The sequence below is a fragment of the Microcebus murinus genome, chromosome 7 (assembly GCF_040939455.1).
Source record: "Microcebus murinus isolate Inina chromosome 7, M.murinus_Inina_mat1.0, whole genome shotgun sequence".
Taxonomy (NCBI): domain Eukaryota; kingdom Metazoa; phylum Chordata; class Mammalia; order Primates; family Cheirogaleidae; genus Microcebus; species Microcebus murinus.
This window is the reverse complement of record NC_134110.1, coordinates 67,472,615-67,491,719: the sequence shown is the minus strand read 5'-3', so window position 1 is coordinate 67,491,719 and position 19,105 is coordinate 67,472,615. Positions and strand designations below refer to the sequence as shown.

The 19,105-nt window shown below is 40.7% G+C and overlaps 1 long non-coding RNA gene across 1 annotated transcript; it reads right to left on the bottom strand.

Moving 5' to 3' along the window:
- Window positions 1-4,183: 4,183 nt before the first annotated feature.
- On the bottom strand, window positions 4,184-18,885 carry LOC105875673 (uncharacterized). Its single transcript, XR_001156089.3, has 4 exons — window positions 18,641-18,885; window positions 18,451-18,525; window positions 10,019-10,254; window positions 4,184-4,397 (listed from the first exon to the last, which is right to left on the bottom strand). It is a non-coding gene; the product is annotated as an uncharacterized LOC105875673 (long non-coding RNA).
- Between the last annotated feature and the right edge of the window lie 220 nt (window positions 18,886-19,105).

The window sequence follows — 19,105 nt, the reverse complement described above, 5'->3', positions numbered from 1 at the left end:
TTTTATATATATATATCAGTTGGCCAATTAATTTCTTTCTATTTATAGTAGAGACAGGGTCTCGCTCTTGCTCAGGCTGGTTTTGAACTCCTGACCTTGAGCAATCCGCCCGCCTCGGCCTCCCAAGAGCTAGGATTACAGGCGTGAGCCACCGCGCCCGGCCATGACAGTTTCTTTTAAAATTAAGCAAACACCTACCCTATGATCCAATAATTCCATTCCTAACTATTTACCCAAGAAAATGAAAACATGTCCACAACAGACTTATATAAAAATGTTCATGCCGGCTTTATTTATAATAGCCGAAATGTAGAGACAGTTCAGGTATTCATCAGTGGGAGAATGGACACATAAACTTTAGTAAATTTAACAAATAGCAACAAGAAGGAACAAACCAGTGGTACAAGCAATAACACGGATGAATCTCTAAAACTGCATGTGAAAAAAGCCGTGCATAATGATTAAAATATGCACTGTATGATTCCAATTACATGTAGTTCTGGGACAGGCAAAATTAATCTATGGTGGAAAAAATCAGAATGGTGGTTGTCTCTAGGGTAGGTAGGGGTTGAGATTGAGAAGGGTCATGAGACATTTTGGGGTAATTGCTGTTATGTTGATAGGGGTCTCAGTTACACAGGTGTATGTATTTGTCAAAACTCCAGAGAATGTTCTCTTAAAATATGTGCGTATCATTATATATTCCTGTAAGTAAAATTAAATTGTAGTTAATGAGATACATACTGAAGTATTTAGGGGATAGTGATGTCTGCAACTTACTTTGGAATGTATCAGAATATTAGAGGGATTGATGAATGAATGGATAGAAGGATTGATGAATGGATTCATGAAGGGATACATGAGTAAGTATGTGATAAAGCAAGTTCAGGAACATGTTATGATAAAATCTCAGTGGTGGGTATATGGATTTTAATGTTAAATCTTTCCAAACTGTCTGTATTTTTGAAAATTTTCATAATAAAATATTGAACAAAAGTTCATTAGCTTCTCTCATCTTCCAAAATTGGTATATCCTCCTTTTTGTACTTCCTTTAGTCCTCACAGTCCCTGGAAGTACAGAGACGCCTTGCCAGGGGAGCCACCCATGCATGCAGTGCTATTTGAGGGACTCCAGAAGGCTTCTCTGCTCAGCATCTCCCCCACCTCCTTCTCCCACCAGTCACAAGGAACTTTCCCACTAAGGATTTATTCCTTTAGATGTAGAGGGAGTTTAGGTCATCACAAATCTCCTACCAAAATGCAAATATTCCCAGGCCAGGGAAGTAATTTAAACCTGGGGGTGCTTACTTGTCAGATAAGGAAAGCAGGGTCTTTTCTAATGGTAAATAAAATATACAGGAGATAAGGACAAGAAAGCAAAAAGAGAATCTGTGTGGGAGGCTAAGATGAGTCAAAGCCAAACTACAATATACAGTTTTGCCCAGAGCCAAGAACAGCAGGACTTCTCCATAGAGAACAACTCTTAATTCCTGCTCCTTAAGGGATAACAGCCAGAAGCTAGAAATAGGGTTAAGATAATGATCACCAAACACCATTTCTCTGGCTCCAGCCTTGCTTGCCCTATAGAATGTCAGTTCCTCGATTTTCTCTACTTCATTCTGGGAGGCCTGAGAGGGTGTCTCTTGTGTGCCTGAGGATGAATCCTCTCTCCCTCCTTGACCTGCTGAGACTGTGAGTTCCTCCTGGACGGTTCACCACAGCGGCCTGGATGCCTGCCCCAGGCAGATTTCCTTTCCCAGACCATGCCTGGTCCAGAAGTGGTCTCAGGTCAGGCCATGCCTCTGCCCAGCTGCTCTGCCCCTTCAGAGCTCTAACAGGAGACTCGAATGAGGAATGTTCCCTTCATCCTCTAAATCCCCATGTCTTCCCCAGAAACTTCACTGAAATCCTGTTTGTTCTTTTTACCGAAGCTTCCACTGAGATATGCACTATCCTCAGGTCTTGGGCACAGATCATGGAGGCAGAACTGGGGCCATCTGTAGGCCAGACAAGGGCTGTACTGAGATCACCACACACTTTATCACTAACTCAGTGTCCTAAGACAATCTTGCAACTCTCTTCTCTCTCCTTAGAATGAATTCTCACTTCCTTTAGGAGGCTTTGTGGTTCTTTATGTCCATTCGTGTTTCCCCTTTTGTTTCTTTTCAGGCAGACTTCCATTTATGTTGCTGTCCCTTCCACCAAGAGATGGAGTCTTATCTCTTCACTTCCTTGTTTGTGAGCTTGGCCATGTGATTTGCTTTGGCCAATGACACATTAGCAAATGTGACACAGAGACCTGGAAACAGTTTGTGCATTGGGAGCTGCCCTCTTTTGCTGCTTTTGGAACCCAGTTGCCAGTGAAGAGCGCAAGGTACCCTGCTAGATACTGCAGATACACGGCCCAGGTACCTCTGCGCCATGGCCAACCACCAGATGTGTGGTTGGGGGGGCCATCTATGATCAAGCAGCTTCTGGCTGATCCACAAGCTGACTGCAGCTGCATGAGTGAGACCACATGGTACCAGCAGAAGAACCACCTAGCAGAGCTCAGTTCAAATTGCTGACACCCTGAATCATGAGCTACTAAGTATTGTTCTAAACTGCTACATTGTGGGTTGATTTGTAATGCAGCAACAGATACCTGATAACACTGTTGGATGGGCAGAAGGAGGAATGTGGAATTGATGGAATAAGTGCCAATAATTCACTGATAAGACGTAAGGTCCTCTTCAGATACTAAAATTCTACGGTTTAATGGAATTTAAATTTTAAGAGATTTAAGAGAAATCCCAATGTCCACAACAAGTGTAATACATATAATTTAAATTTATACTTTAAGACCATATCTTCTTTTCCCCTCTCTTTGACATTGTAAATCCCAGAGATATGTGACTGATTATCACACACAGTCTCATTATTTCCTGGCAATGCTTCCTTCTGCCACCACCAAGGCAGTAGCCTTCTTGAGTTGCGTGCTGTTTGTAAACTTTTACTTTGCATGATTCATACCCTAATCTTGAATAAGAGCTACTATATGCATTAAAAAAAGAGTTGAGACTTATGTATGAATTTTTAAAATAAAAAGATATTGAAATCACTTGCAAAGTCACACACAACCATAAAAGAATGCAGCTGCTATAACACTGAAGGAAATTACCTCCAGGCTTCCATCCAGTACAATGCAATTTTCAATGACTAAGACAGAGGCCTTGAAAATAAAAGGCAATAATGGAAATGCTGACAAACCCATAACTCCCACTCCTGGAGGAATGGCAAAGACAGACCAGAATAATAATGACACATTGTGAATTCACAGTGTTTTTACCTAGGGTTGGCAGCAAGTGGCAGAATAGGCTTTCATAATGACAATATTATAATTATATTACAAGAGTGTTTACCTGAATAATTTCTGAAAGTCAGGGAAAATAGCACTATTTAATTTTGGATGAGATTTCATTTCACGGAGGATTTTGCTTCCAGCTCCCAAGTCAGAGGTTTCCCAGATGGGGCACCAACCTGTCCTGGTTTACACACGCAGTGTCCACCTGAGGTCACACAGTAGGAAATGCAGGAGGGAGGCAGATGCCTCTTTGTACACAACATGTAGCGTCCCACTAAGGACTGCAGGCCTGGCTGTCTGGGGAAATGTCTTTTCCCAACTCCCCTTCCTCCGGCTCTGACACAGTTTTCTCTTTGAAGCACAGGGACATCAAGAGAGAGTGTGGACAGATTCTCATCTACATTTATGCTCCCTGCTGCCTCCTCTGCTTGCAAGTGTCCCTGTGGGCCTCAAAGGGTCTCCTCCTCCAGATACTGGCCCAGCAGGAGGGCCCTGGGACAGTTTGAAAGTGTAGCAGCTCTTATTCATTACAGAACGTCCTCTCTTCTTATCTTGCCTTTTTTTAGACTGAAGGACAAAGAGAGAGGAGTCTTGATTTTCCCTGTTATTCTGCTCCAGCTGGCAGCCTGAAATCTTATGTGATATAACAATTATATTTTTTTAAATAAAAAATACTAACATCTCATTTTATATAATTTTGTGGGGTAACAGAATGGGAATTCAGCTTAGAAAACGTTTTGACCAACAATCATACAGACAAATAAAAATAAGGACAAAGTGGATGACTATGACAAGTAAAATAAAACAGACTGCTATGCCAAGAATTTACATGAATCATGCTTTCCAAAGGCCACACTGCTTGTTTGTTTTATTATAACCTGGAACCTCCTCCTCGCCAAGTCTCTCCAGAGCTCCTTAGCTGCTCAAGACTGACTAATGTGTGGACTTAGACCGGGTGGATGCTATGCAGAACTCCAGACTCTCAGAGCTGCAGGGAGCTGAGAGTTCATTTTGGTTCACCACCTTCACTGCATTCCCCATGCCTGTTTAGCAGCTGGAAAAACAGAGATGCAGGGTTATGGGTTGAACTGTATCCCCCAAAAAGATATGTTGAAGTCCTAACACCCAGTGTGACTTTATTTGGAAATAGGGTATTTGCAGATGTAATCAAATTTAAGATGAAGTCATCAGGGTGGGCCCAAATACATATAGCTGGTGCCCTTATAAGAGGAGACCAGACACTGGGAAAGAGACGCAGGAGGGAAGAACTCCATGTAATGACACAGACTGAGACTGAAGTGCCGCAGCTGCAAGCCAGGGAGTGCCGAGGATTGCTGGCAAACTACCAGAAGCCAGGAAGAGGCAAGGAAGGATTCTACCCCATAGGTTTCAGAGAGAGAATGGCCATTTGACACTCAGCATTTGGACTATTGGCGGACAGAACTGTGAGACAGTAAACTCCTGTTGTTTAAAGCCACCTGTGTGTGGTTATGGCAGACCTAAAAAATGAATACAGAGAGTTTAGGCAAACTGCCCGTGGTCATCAGGCTCGTGATGACAGAAGGGACAGGAGAAGGCACTCTTTGGGAGGCCCATTCCAGAGTCCTGTCCATTGTCCTGGGCATTTCTCCTCTGAGGCTTCACATATAAGTTGTCTATGAATGTTTTCTCACATTATTTTTTGTTCTGGAATTCTATAATAATTCCCTTCAAATAGACTTTTCTTGTTTCACCCTCACACAACTTTTTATTTTGAAAAATTTGGAACCTACAGATGAGTTGAGAGACTACATCAATATGCACACATATTGCTGTCACTTTGAGTCACCAATTAACAGAGCACCCTGTTTGCTTCCCTCTTTCTCTTCATATACGGTTATGTTTTCTTGAACCATTTGAAAGTTGGAGATCTCATGACATTTCACATTTTGCATTTCGGCATGCACATCTAAGGACAAAAACATTCTCCATAACAATTGGATGCAAGGAATTTAACAGCAATATAAAAATATTATCTAATAAAATGACTATATTCATATTTTTCCAATTATCCCCTAAATGTTCTTTGAAGATATTTTCTTCCTTTCTACCATTCTTTCTCATCTACTTCCCTTCCCTTCCTTTTTGGATGAAGCACCCAATCACCCAGTCATCACATCTTTTTAGTCTCTTTTAATTTGGAGCATTTTCCCACGTTATTTTTGTCTTTCACAACATTTATATTTTTGAATGATCCAAGCCAGTTGCCCTGTACAATGTCCCACAGTCTGAATTTGTTTATTTCCTCATGATTAGATCCAGGTTAGACATTCTTTAGTAAGAATTTTACCTACACAATGCTGTGTACCTCTCATTGCATCTCACAGGGAAGAACATAATGTCAGTCAATAATCACCATTATTAATGATGTTAGATTCACTGCCTATGGGGGTATCTATCAGATCTTCCCATTGTAAAAGTATCTTTCTCCCTGTTGTAATCAATCAATAATCTGTAGGGGATATTTGAGAGAAGACTTGCTCTTACCCACTAAATACAGTACATCTAGAGTTAAAAACAATATTGAGTTGATATTGGATATCTCTCCATAGCTGAAATGCAAAACCTAACATGCCCTGCATGGCTCACCATGTGTTTTCACAAGGGGTAGAGGTGGGGTTAAGGTTAAAACTAAACTTCCTCTTTCACAAACCACCAGCCTACAGAAATCTGAAGGTCATTCTCTTGCCTTTACCAGTGTATCTATAATGTTATCCAGGTTTTGGTCTCATCCAAGCTTTCTGACCCTTATTAAATTTGTGTGGAAACTTAAGAAGGCATACCAAAAAATAAAAGGTAAGTATATCAAAGAGCAAAACACTAAGGTAACTCTAGTGCTTTAAAGCACAAAATGACATTAGGTAAATCAAAGATTTGCTTCTCAGCATGTCGAGGCTGAAGGATCACGGATAACACAGAGCTTATTCTGTTACACTTGCGGCAGGGTGATATTTTCCTCGCTGGCTACCACAAAGGACATGAACTTGAGGACAAAAATAGATCTCCAAAGCCATGTCAATCATTTTGAGAGGTCAAAAATACTCTCTGCTTTAGCTGGAAGTTACTGCTTCAGTTATCAGTGCAACAACACTAAAAACACCCACCTACATCTCTGTGTGAATACCAAACACAGTGCTCAGGTGTCTAATGCACCACACCCAGCCTTGGGGCATTCCTATGCCACCAGAGGGCTGGCTCTGCTGTAACGGTTCCTGTGGAATTCTTTTTATATCATTTTCCCCACTAGGTTGCAAGTTCCATGAGAACAGGGTCCTTGTCCTGTTTTATCGCCAGTGGCTAACACACACTGGGTGTCAATGGTCATTGGTTGAATGAATTAATGACTAAAAGTAGTGCTTTTTAAGGGTAGGTCAATTCAATAGTTCCCTAGACTTTCTAAGCAAGGGATATAACCACATGACTCCTCCAACCCCTTTTTATTTAATGACATTTCTTTCTTAGAAGTGTGCATAAAAATAAAGGAGCACTCCTTGTTTCTCTTTCAACCTCCAACAGCTTGGCTAGTCATTTCAGCACAGACAGGCTTCAAGGCACACCTGTGTGTGCCAGATCAGGTCATGATCACACCCCTTGAGGCCATGTATCTCTCTCCCTCTCTCTCTCTCTTTTTTTTTTTTTGCAAAGCAGGAACCAGGAAGGACTCACCTATCATCACTGGAGAGTTCATCTCCTTCCGATACTTTCACTGCTGAGTTGCTAAAGGTCATGGGGAGAGGAAAGTCTGAGGATTGTTGATAGGATGTATAATTTCCTTAAATACTTAACATTATTTCCCTATGCGACTTTGTCTAAAAATAGTGTGATATAAAATTTTGTTTAATTTGCTTAAATATATGACAATTAACCAAATAAATTATTTGCCCTGTGAACAATGGCATATTTTTTGGTCATGTGCAGATGCTTTAGTTTCAAGGAAGCTAAGAGAACCAGCTAGTACTGGTCCGTGTGATTTGGGACCCTCCAGACTCAAAGGCAGTGAATAGTGGGAGAGAGAGAGCCCGGGAGAGAAGCACTCCTCCCAGAAAAGGAAATAGCAGTAATAACAGTTAAAATATAAGAAGAGTAGTAGTTTGTGCTTACTGCATGCATATTACTTCTGTTTACAAGAGCCCTGTGCAGTAAGAACTATTATGCCCACTGTAGAAAGCAGGAGACTGAGGCTTAGCAAGACTGTGACTTGACAGTCACACGGTAGAGGAAATATTTGACGGTGTGTGTCTGACCTCGGAGCCCTCATGTTTCACCATGCACAGGGAGTGCGTCCGAGGGCATGGTAGAAAGAACGCCTGTTATTCATGATCGTTGTCTGGCAAGTTGTCAAGGAAATCTTTGATCACTTCGTAAAGTGCTTATGTTGGGAGGAACCAGGGCAGATAAATTCCTGTAAGATCACAGCCCCAGAGCTCAGAGAGAGGAATCCCAATACTTTTCATAAGCATCTTTTTGATATTATTTAGTCCTTTTATCATCTTTGTGGTTCTTCTTGAATCTCTCTTAAAAGATGACACCTTCTTTAAGATTATGGATATAGCTCAAGTCTGGAGAGACACCCATGTACAAGTAGATGAAAAGCTTTTGTAGGTGAGTTGAACGAGGGACACTGAGCACAGTCAACCTTCAGCACGGCCAAGTTAAAGATTCTATTACTGCTGACTTGCTCAGACACAGTTCCAATGGCTTATTATTTCTCCCTTCCTCTTGCAAAAAATTAGGTGGGGAGGGAGGAGGTCCATATATACAAAGGTCCTTTTTAATTTTTAACCTAACATCTAGAAATAAGTAGAAGGTTCACATTCATCAAGCCTAATTTTATCTACACTATATAAGATTTTATGAGGGGAAAATCCTTCCAGAACCAGTTTCCATGTTGGCAATAGCTGCTTTTCATGGCTACAGTTCACATTCTGTACCACTGCAGGAATAAGTTTTTTCTCTTACTTCTCACTTTCCTCCCACGTTCTTCCAGACACATAGAAGAAAACTATTCAAAACCAGTTGTAAAGAGCAAGCATATCGTTTTTTGTTTTTTTGCAAATTAATTTCTCCTTAACACAGATGTGGCTAAATCACCGATAGGCAAATAGCAGGAACCCCTTTATATAGGAGTGTGTCTCCATTCCAACACTAGCTCGAATGTAACCATCTACACATTATAATTCATATTATCATCATGACTTCATAAAGTAAACGGCAATATAACAGAAAACATATAAGAAACAACATAAATTCTGGCTCAATAATTTTTTTTAAATTATAAATTTAGCTTATTAAATTTATTTTTTAAAAAGCCACAGCTTTTTTTTTCCCATTCTGCCATAAGTTAGCATAAATTCTATTATCCTGGGATCCACATCTGGGGACTACAGATCTAAGAGAAAAATTTTCCTGACATCTCCCCACTCTACTACCAGGCAGAACTAATCCCCTTCTCCTTTCTCTTCAAGCATTTTGTGAATACTGCTCTTGTATCACATAATTTCATAAGTATTCCTGTTAATGTTTACCTAGCAGCTAGACCACAAATTTTTAAAGGCACAAAGATTATGTTTACTCTTTTCTCCATTTGTAGAACACAGCACAAAGCCTATAACACAGTGAACATTCTAAGAGTATTTAAGCTATTAATTTGCATATAACTAAGTCAAATGTAAAGAGAAGCTTCTCTCCCTAGACCAAACTGATTACGTACAAACTGGCATACTACAACAGGCCCTGGAGGGACACTCTAGAGATCTAAAGAAAGTTATAAGAACATTCAAATGCCACAGGCACATAGCAATAACTTGTTCAGAAAGATCATCTTGGCTAAGAAATGAGTTTGGGGTTGTCTTTAAACATTGATAGTGACATCCATTCATACATATTTCAAATAAAAATGGAGCTTCCAGATGCAGAACAGAATAAAAAGCATCAAAAGTTAGGGTACTAGCTGGTTGCAAATGAGATCCTATGTGTTCATCTATCCAGGTCATTGATTGGTGAGTCATGGATTTGTGGACAAAAACTGAACACTGAGCCAGCAGTTCCCTCAAACTAGGAAAACAACATGTTCTTATTTCCCTAACAAAATCTGGCTACAGTTCAACAATGCAGTAAAAATATGTTTCATAAAAATATCTTTATGGATTTTCTTATTACATTGACCATTTCCCCTTCCGAGGGGTGGAATCACCCAAAACTTTTATCCTCTATACACATGCATTTCCCATGAACATAAAAAGTACAATGAACTAAAATTACAATCATTCCTTGCACTACCAAATTCAGAGGATGTAAGCAGACATAGTGTTATGTTGACTATTTATTATTTTAACTCCTTAGTGCTACCCAAAAGTTCAATTGTTTAGTGTCAGCTTAAGGTTCAAATGTGTATTTACTTTTCAAAGTATTAAATAGAATCATGAGGCTGCACAAAGCTTTATGGATCAAACTGTGGCAGGATTGGTAGCTGTAAGCAGGATCAGAGGAAGAAAACCAGAAACCCAGGACAGCACCACTTGCTGGCGCTCATTCCCCTGTTTTTCAAGATGAAAGAAATGGAAACAGCTCTGGGGGCCAAACTCAAGCATGTTTGAATCCAACACTTTTGTAAAAGCAGCATCATTATTTACTCACTGTGTTTGGCAGCCTCTAGGATGGCCCCCACTGATTTCTGCTGCTGGAATTCATTCCCTCGTGGAATTCCCACTCAAATTTTATCAAGGTACAGAAGTCATTATATGTCATCTCCAAGATTGTTATAAAAGACATTGTAGCTTCTGTCTTGGTCTCTCTCTTTTTCTCTGTCTCTCTGATCACTTGCTCTAGGGAAATCCAGCTGCTATGTTGTGAGCTGCCCTAGAGAGAGGTCCCTGTGGCAAAGAACAGAAATGTTCCACCAACAGCCATGTGAATGAGCTGGAAGCATATCCTCCAGTCCCAGTCAAGCTTTCAGATGACGGCAGCCCTGGCTGACAGCTTGAATGTCACTTCATGAGACCCTGTGCTAGAACCACCTGGCTAAGTTGATCTCAGATACCTGACCCTCAGAAACGGAGTGAGATCACTAATGTTTATTGTTTCAAGCTCATTTTGGTAGATATTTGTTACCTAGCAATAGAAAATATGCCCACTGTGATCTTGGGCAAATTAGATAAATTAATTGAGCCTCTTTTTCATTATCTATAAAGTAGGAAGTAGTAGAAATATATTTATACTTACTCTCCTTCATTCCAGAATGAATTTATGACTACCTTCAGGTATGTATAAAATACAAAACAGCATAATTTAAAGGAGAAGGGAGAGCAGAAAAACAAGGGTGGGGATATAAAACAGAAACAGGAAAAAGGTTAAAAAAATATATTACACACATTCTATAACTGGGTCACAATTCTGTCTCTCAAAGTTGGAATAACTCCTCTTACCTCCCCCCCTTACCCCTTTACACTATAGAGAAACAGTTAAATATTTATTCAGTTCAAAGTCTAAATTAAAAAAAAATCCAATTACTTTAGAGACATACAATTATCCTTAGAACTAGCATGGATGGGAATTTTCCTTGGGTACTGCCCTAAAGCAGACATTATGTGGAGTACGAGCTGATGCCTTCATACTCATGAATAACTTAATGAAAGAGGATGATACATGCAAAGTGTCTCATCGTGCAGGCCCATAATGGGCTCATACAACAGCATCTACTATAACTATTACTATTCAGCATCAGTTTTTGCCAGCATAAAAGCTCACCTCTTAAAAAACATGTGCCCTTCACAGGCTAATACTCTTGACTTTCCATCTTCATAAATATTAAAATCAGCCCACTTTCTGCCATGAACTCAATGGAACCAGTTTTGGAAAATCCTGAATATTTTTCATCTTTTTCCATATTACCGCCATCTCAGTAATAAAGAAACTCAGTTGACATAAATGTCCATCCTCATGGCCATTCATGTGCAAAGCTTTGGATGCAAATCTCTTTGATTCCCTCCCCTTTCAACCTTTCCTATTTAACTCACCACCAAGTCCTGACTTTTTTAGTAACTCTGTTCCCTCTTTTACATTTTCACTGCCATCATCTAGTTCTGAATTTTATGTCTTTACTCCCATATTTAGGCAATCACCCCAGTTATCCCTAACCAGCCATGATGTATATCACTGTCAGCACTTTTTCTCTTCTTGCATAATGATTCAGTCAAACATCAATCCAGACCCCAACTGCAAGATGAGAAACTCTAACATCCTTGAAATTAAAGACGTTCAAGAATCAAGGACCAGACTCTGCCCCAACTCTCTCACTCTTCACCAACCACAGAGCCTGCACACACTGTTTCCCATCTAGATTGTAGCACCACCACCCCCTTTCTGTATCCTAACCCAATTCTCTAAACCTAGCTCAGGACCTAGCTCAGAGAATAGACAGTCCCAGAGTTGGAGGGACTCTTAACAGTCACTCTGTCCAAGCCTCAACCTCATCCATGCATCATCCATTCATCCACCCAACATTTCCTGGCTAACTCCCAAGACAAGTTAAAAACAAATATGGTAAGTTCAGCCCCGAAAGAGGTCACAATTTATGAAGGGAGACTGGCATGCAAATGATCACAATGTAAGTAAAATGTTCAAGGCACGAATGAACAAAGTGCTTTGAGAACATTGTCACTTGTTGTCTAGATTCTATTTCAATACCTCCAGTAACAGGAAACTCATTATCTCAAGGGGTAGCTCATTCCATATCCAGAAAACTATAACCACATAAAGTTATCATACTGAGTGTAAATCTAACTGCCACACACTTTAGTTTTTTCAAACTCCAGAGTTTTTAAAGACAAGCTGGCTATCTTTTCATATGACTGTCATTAAAGTATTTGAAGGCCATGCCGTGAATATCCCTAAACTTCTCGTACATTCTGTTTCTAAACTCTTCATCCTGCTGGCAGCCCTCCCCTGGCTACACTGCAGATTTCTTTATGCCTGTCAAAGTTTGGCAGAGATTCACCAGGGCAGAACAGAGGCAGGTTATCACTCCTGTTGTTCTTAAACTTAACACAACCTGAGATCACATTTACCTTTTAAGGAAGGAAGGGACATTCTCATTACATTGCTGCTTTTAGACAATCCAAATTTCCAGTGACTCTTTTTCTCTCTTACACACATGTAACTGATCTCTCCTCCCGAATCCTGTAGCACAAATTTGAATGGCTCATACTGGCGCTTGTTGCTTGCTACCTTGTATTGTCAGTTAATGGTTTTTTGCAAGTAATATTTAAGCTCTCTACCTAAACATTAGATTTCTTGAGGATAAAGGTATTTTTTACTATATTTTCCTTAATGAGTATGAGAATGAATAAATGAGTGTTAGGGGAGAAAAGTGCTATAGTATACAGAATGGTGCCCCCTCCTTACCTCCAAAAAATGCCTACATCATAATCCTAGAACCTGTGAATATGCTATGTTACATGGCAAGGAGGAATTAAGGCAGCACATAGAATTAAGGTTGCTAGTCAGCTGACCTTAAAACAAGGAGATTATCTTGGATAATCACTGTCTGTCCAATGTAATCAGAAGGGTCTTTAAAAAATGAAGACAGAAGAGGAAGTTGGAGTGGAGACAGGAGTGATTTGAAGATGCTACTCTGCTAGCCTTGAAGATGGAGAACGGAGCTATCAGCCAAGGAATGTGGGCAGCTTCTCAAAGCTGAGAAAGGAAAGAAAATGGATTGTCCCCTAGAGACTCCAGAAGGGAATGAGAACTTTTTTTTTTTTGGCGGGTGGGGGAATGACAACTTGATTTTAGCCCAGTGAGACCCATTTCAGACTTCTGACCTTCAGAACTGAAAGATAATATATGTGTGTTGTTTTAAGTTGCTAAATGTGTGGTAATCTGTTACAGCAGAAATAGGAAACTAATTTAAGTGCTAATACCTGGTGTTATTTGCCAGCTATCATTTGGCATTTTCATTCACATTACCCCTAATCCTTACAGCACACCTTAGACTAAAAGCAAAAAAAAAAAGAAAGAAAAAAAAAGTTGAAGCTATTGAGTAAATTTTGAAAGATTACCCAGCTAGTAAGAAGCACAGCTAAGATTTGAACTCAGGTCTCTCTGACTTCAACTCATACCCATTGCACAAAATCACAATGCAGATACTGTACCTAAGTAATTTTTAAAATATTCTGATTACAGTCCCACAGTTCATTGTTCCTGATAGAAACTAGATACATATTTCAATAGCTATTATTAACATTCTCTTTAGTTCATTGTTTTCTTTCTCTCATTGAACTTTTCTCTCTCTAGCTGATACTGCTTAAAAATAAAAGTAACACTGCAAACTGAATATTAATGTATTCCTTTTGATATATCAAATTGTTCACTTCATGTGATATAATGAACTATAATTTTATTAATATTAGAATGTAAATTGAATATATTAGGTATTCACCTACAAATATTTATAATATCTGGTTTCTAAGAAACATATGCTTTTATAAGCCAAAATTGGTTCTCTTGAAAAACCACAGCCAAACCCTACAGCTCTCTAACAAGAGTGGCTATTCAGTAATGAAACACTTTGCTATGCCAAATTTATTTCTGGTTACAGACACAATAAGCATGGATGGAAATCCTGCAATTGTAAGTATATAGTTTGCCCTTAAATCCGTAATGGAAATGTGAAACTTCTTTAGTTCTTACAAAGCTATAATTGAATCCTAATTCTAACATAAGGCCTTTTGAAAACCTAAGTAATAGAATAAAAGGTGATGTATTCATTCATTTATTCATAAAATATTCTCATTCACCTGTTGCAATGTGCCACCATTTTCTTCATTCAAAACAAGTTCATTTATTCATTATTGAGCACTTTGTGTGTATTGGTCACTGTAACATAGAATCTTAGAGCTGTTGTCCCTAACCCCTGGGCCATGGGCTGGTACTCATCTGTGGCCTGTTAAGAACTGGGCCTTACAGCAGGAGATGAGTGGTAGGCCAGCTAAACTCCATCTGTATTTACAGTGGCTCCCCATCACTTGTATCACTGCACAAGCTCCGCCTCCCGTCAGATCAGTGGTGGCATTACATTCTCATAGAAGCATGAACCCTACTGTAAACTGGGCATGTGAGGGGTCTAGGTTGCCCACCCCTTATCAGAATCTTATGGTTGATGATCTGAGGTGCAGCTGAGGCAGTGATGCTAGTGCTGGGGAATGGCTACAAATACAGATTGTCATTAGCAGAGAGGTTTGACTGCACTAAATGTAATGTGCTTGACTCATCCTGAAACCGTCCCCCACCCCATCCTTGGAAAAAGTGTCTTCCACGAAACCAGTCCCTGGTGCCAAAAAGGTGGGGGACCGCTGCCTCAGAGTGCAAGTTCTTGGGTAGATGCTTCCACAGCTGCCTACCTATGTGATCCTTGGGCAAATTACCCTTGTTGAGACTGAGTTTACTTTCTTGTGAAATGGATATAAGGAAAATACCTACCTTATAATGAGATATGTACTTAGAAGAGGGGACAGTATAAAGAAAACACCCACTACCTGTTAGTTCTCACTATTTGCCAGGCCATGGGTTTATATTGGTGCATAAAGAGACCTGGTCCCTGCCCTTCAGAAGCTCATATTCTAAGTAATTAAGACAAGCAAAGAATGATAGCTTTAAAGAAGTGTGCGGATCAGCACTACCATCTTTGAGTTCACAGGCTGAGGACTCCTGCTGAAGTCTGCAGATTCACAGAACCTGCTTCAGAGGCAGCCATGACCTGGCACCTACTGTAAGAAGTGCTCTAGACACACCCCAATGTCTCAGCTTCCTTGAAGCTCTTCTTCTACCTTACACCCTCTGTGTTTTCGGAAATCCATCCACCAAATTACACTGAATGAAAAATTAATCTTGCTGAATTATCAGATGGCCAGACAATAATACCAAGCCCCCTTTATTTCTCTCCTTTTGCCCATGCATGTCATCCTTAGTCTTTGAAGATATCCTCAATAACAGGAATATTTGAAGTATGTGCCAGTCTTAGGTCCACACACTGCAGTCCTCTTGCTAAAAGCACCCGAGCCTCTATAATTAAGCAACCTCAATACCTACTTTTCACATTATTTGTCATGTTCAATTAATGCACAGAAACTTGCTGCCTGTTAGTCAAGAGACTTTGTTCCCTAATTTTGCAAGAGAATATTTTTTTCCTTTTTGAATAGTCCATTGCCTCATGAATTCTGATAAGAGTAGATGCCTTTCAAATAGAAAAAGAGATGAATGTGAAAACACCTAGAATAGCCTCTGGTCCAAAGGAGAAGGGCCACAATACATGTTCTATTTCTTTTGTGTAGATGATGTGTCAATCTCACTGCATAACTCCAAATAACTTAATTTCAAAGAAGCAGCTCTCAACACCGAGAAGGTAATAAAACAGGCACCCATTCTTTAGTTACTTAGCAATTACTTGCTGACTTATTACCCAAGACCTGTAGAGAAACATGAGCAAAAGAGGAAAAGCGGTAAACCAGCCTCTCTTCCCTATGACTGCTGATTTTGGCAAAGGCCATAGTAAGTTAATAACCATCAGGCTGACATCTCAGACCCAAATGCAGGCCTATTTTAAGCTTCCTGACTGGCACCACTAAGACTGCTAGACGATCTCTATGTTGTCAAAGCTATAACCTCCAAGACCCTAAGGGTCTTATCACCTGCCCATTGAACAACAGGCCAATCTGGTCAAGCATTTATCCATTACGAGGTTTGTTCTAGGGCAAGAGAATGAAAATGTTAAGGGTCACATTCAGAAAATGTCATTCCATTTTTGATATCATAGAAAGCATTTGTGTAGACAAAACAAGCATTTTGCACAGTTCTTTCTCTGTACCACACTATCCTTGAAGCCCCTTCTTGTCTCCTTCCCTGCCCTTCTCTGCAATAATTCTGGGTTGTTTCAGTGCTACTTTTCAACACCTTCCAATGTCGAAGTGTCAACAGGTGTTCTGGTGGCTAAAATAGTCTGTAGGGTCAGAGTAGCCAACCTAAGGACCTGCCCTGGCCCTAGTCAAATGGCCATGTGATAACAAACAGCACTTTTGAAGCAAGCCTATTTATTGGGTGGCCAAATGGAGATTCAACTCGAAACAGGAACAAAGCCTGGCCAGAGGAGAGTCAAGGTTGAGATACTAAAGAATGTCCTGCAGTGGTACCAGCAGTTGGTTTCTCTGCAGAAGGACACTTTATTTATAATATAGTCATCAGTGAATCACATAACTTTGCAACTAAAGAACAGAATTTATACCTCTAAATGAGATTATTTCAAAGCCATCACTTTGGGAAGGCTTTATTCTGATTTCAGAAACCTATTGGCATCCAATACTTCTGACAAATTATTTTGACTATATTTAGTGGTGGCAAATACCAGTATTTTTGAGAGTTGGTGCTATTTTCAGAAATGCCAGGTCATTCCAAACTAAGAAGATGGGGAAATCAATACTATTCTGGTATGAAACCAAAGTGTTGGTTACCGTAAAACAAGTTGCAGTTTCCTGCACAGATCTGAAAATAATTTGAAAAGGGAATTTTAAAAGTGCTCTGAATAATGGTATTGTCAGTGTGGAATAAGGGTTGCTACCAAGGTAACAACTTTGAAGAGTCATTTGATATGGATGTATAAATTCAGGATTCTCATTACTCTATTTCACAACCATTAGCAAAAAGTTTATAGACAAGAGAGAAGTCTAGTATAAACTTCCTTTCTGGGTCCTAAGGCAAAAGCCCTTAAAATAAAAATCTACTCTTAGTTTCAGTTAACTGGTTTTCATGCCTGCACAGTTAGGGCTAAGAGGTACTCCTCATGTAAATTACTTTAAGTGATATCCTAAGTTCTAAGACTCTCCATTCTATTAATAACTTATTAGTATCTAACTACAGAATATATTGCACTTGGGGGCCTGGATCTCTTACCCTTTCTGGGAGTCCTTAACCTAAAATACTGACCTGGACATGTCTATAATATTAAAAATAGCTAATAATTATTTGGTACTTACTACATGCTACGTACTTTCTTAGCAAGTTACACACACACACACACACACACACACATGAACTCACTTAACAGCCTTGTGAGTTGTTACTATCCTTATTCTTATTTTACATGTGAGAGAACTGAGGCATGCAGAGGTTGCCCAAGACCACACAACACAGTAAGCTGCAGAGCTAGGACTGGAACCCAGGCAGTCTGGCCCAACTCTACTCTTAAATCACTATGCTACACCATCCTACACGGTATCTATGAGACAAGAGAAAACCAGAAACATAAATCAGATGTTTAATAGGAAAAAGACAGTGAACAATACTTGCAAATTTATAGGAAGCTATAAATTCTCATTTGAGAAGCAAAAAGGAGAGGGTGAAGTGAGGTAGATGGACCCATGAAAACTGGGATGAGAGCTAGACAGACTAGCCACAGACGTTCCATGAGCAACCTGGGGATGGGAAAATGATTCTCCTCTAATACTTAGAAAATAGAGCAACTTGAAAGATCCAGGAGTTATGAAGAACTAGTTTGGGTAGATACTGTTTTTCCTGTATTACATAAAAATCAGGCAATTCAGGGCTAATAAAGATAGAACTCCACAGTGCTGTTAAATTTTTATATCAGTCCTCATCATTTTGTGAACTTTACTGTAAGCAGATGTGTAATATTACTAAATCAAAGTCAACTCATTGGTTAAAACTAAGCTGGATAAGTACAACAATCTACCTGGTATCTCTAAGGAAGCTTTTAGAAGCCACTCACTATCCCATAAAGAGGGGGGTGTGTGTGGAGGTAACTAAAAGCCCTAGGGACGTAGTCTGTTTAATTGCAACCAATGCCAATGCCACCTTAAGCCTAATCTCACCTCATACAGATGCAGGAACTTAGTCTCATGGGGTGGAAATGGGACTCACTGGGAATGACTTGGATGAAGGTGTTCTGACTCCAAGTCCAGTGCTCTTCCCACTTCTCCAGGCTGCATTCTACCCCTTTTCCTTGTAACTACTCAAGGCAAACCATATTGATTTCAAAGCCAGAGAAGATAAGCACACACCTGCGCTAAAGGGGAAAGCATTCCTTCATCACAGCTCCCTCTTGTTGCTATTTAGATCCGCTTCCTCTCTGGGACCTGAGGGGTGTCCGGAAAACAAGAGAAACATTAGCAGAGGTAAGGCTCCTAAAATCTGCAACGTATCAAATGAATGAAGCAACAGATACTCTCTAGGCTCTTCGTCAAGCCTTACATTCCAGGCAGGGGTGAACTTCTGGGAGTTTAGTTTCCCGTTGGCCCGGGAGACGCTCCCGCAGTCCACCCTGGAAAGCCTGCACCCACGCGCTAGGCGCGGGAGACCTTGGCCGCCGCCGGCTCCCCGCGGAGGTGTCAGGGATTCGCGGAAGCCCGCCCAGCGGGGGAGCGCCCTTCCCTTCCGCCCCACGCACGCGGGGATGCACGAGCCGGCCCAGGCTCGAGCCCGCACCCGCCGCCAACGCCCCCTGGCACAGCTCAGCCGCACCTTCCACCCGTCGCGGGCGCGGTCACGTGAGGCGGGCCCGTGGAACCAATGGGCGGCTTGCGCCGAATGGAAGGGATTGTCTGACCCCCATGACGTCACAGAGTTGGCGGGGAGCACGCTCCTCTTCCGCCCCCGCCCCCTCCGCCCGGCCACGGCCTTCCCTCCGCCTCCCCGCCCACCCGCCAACGCGCAGCC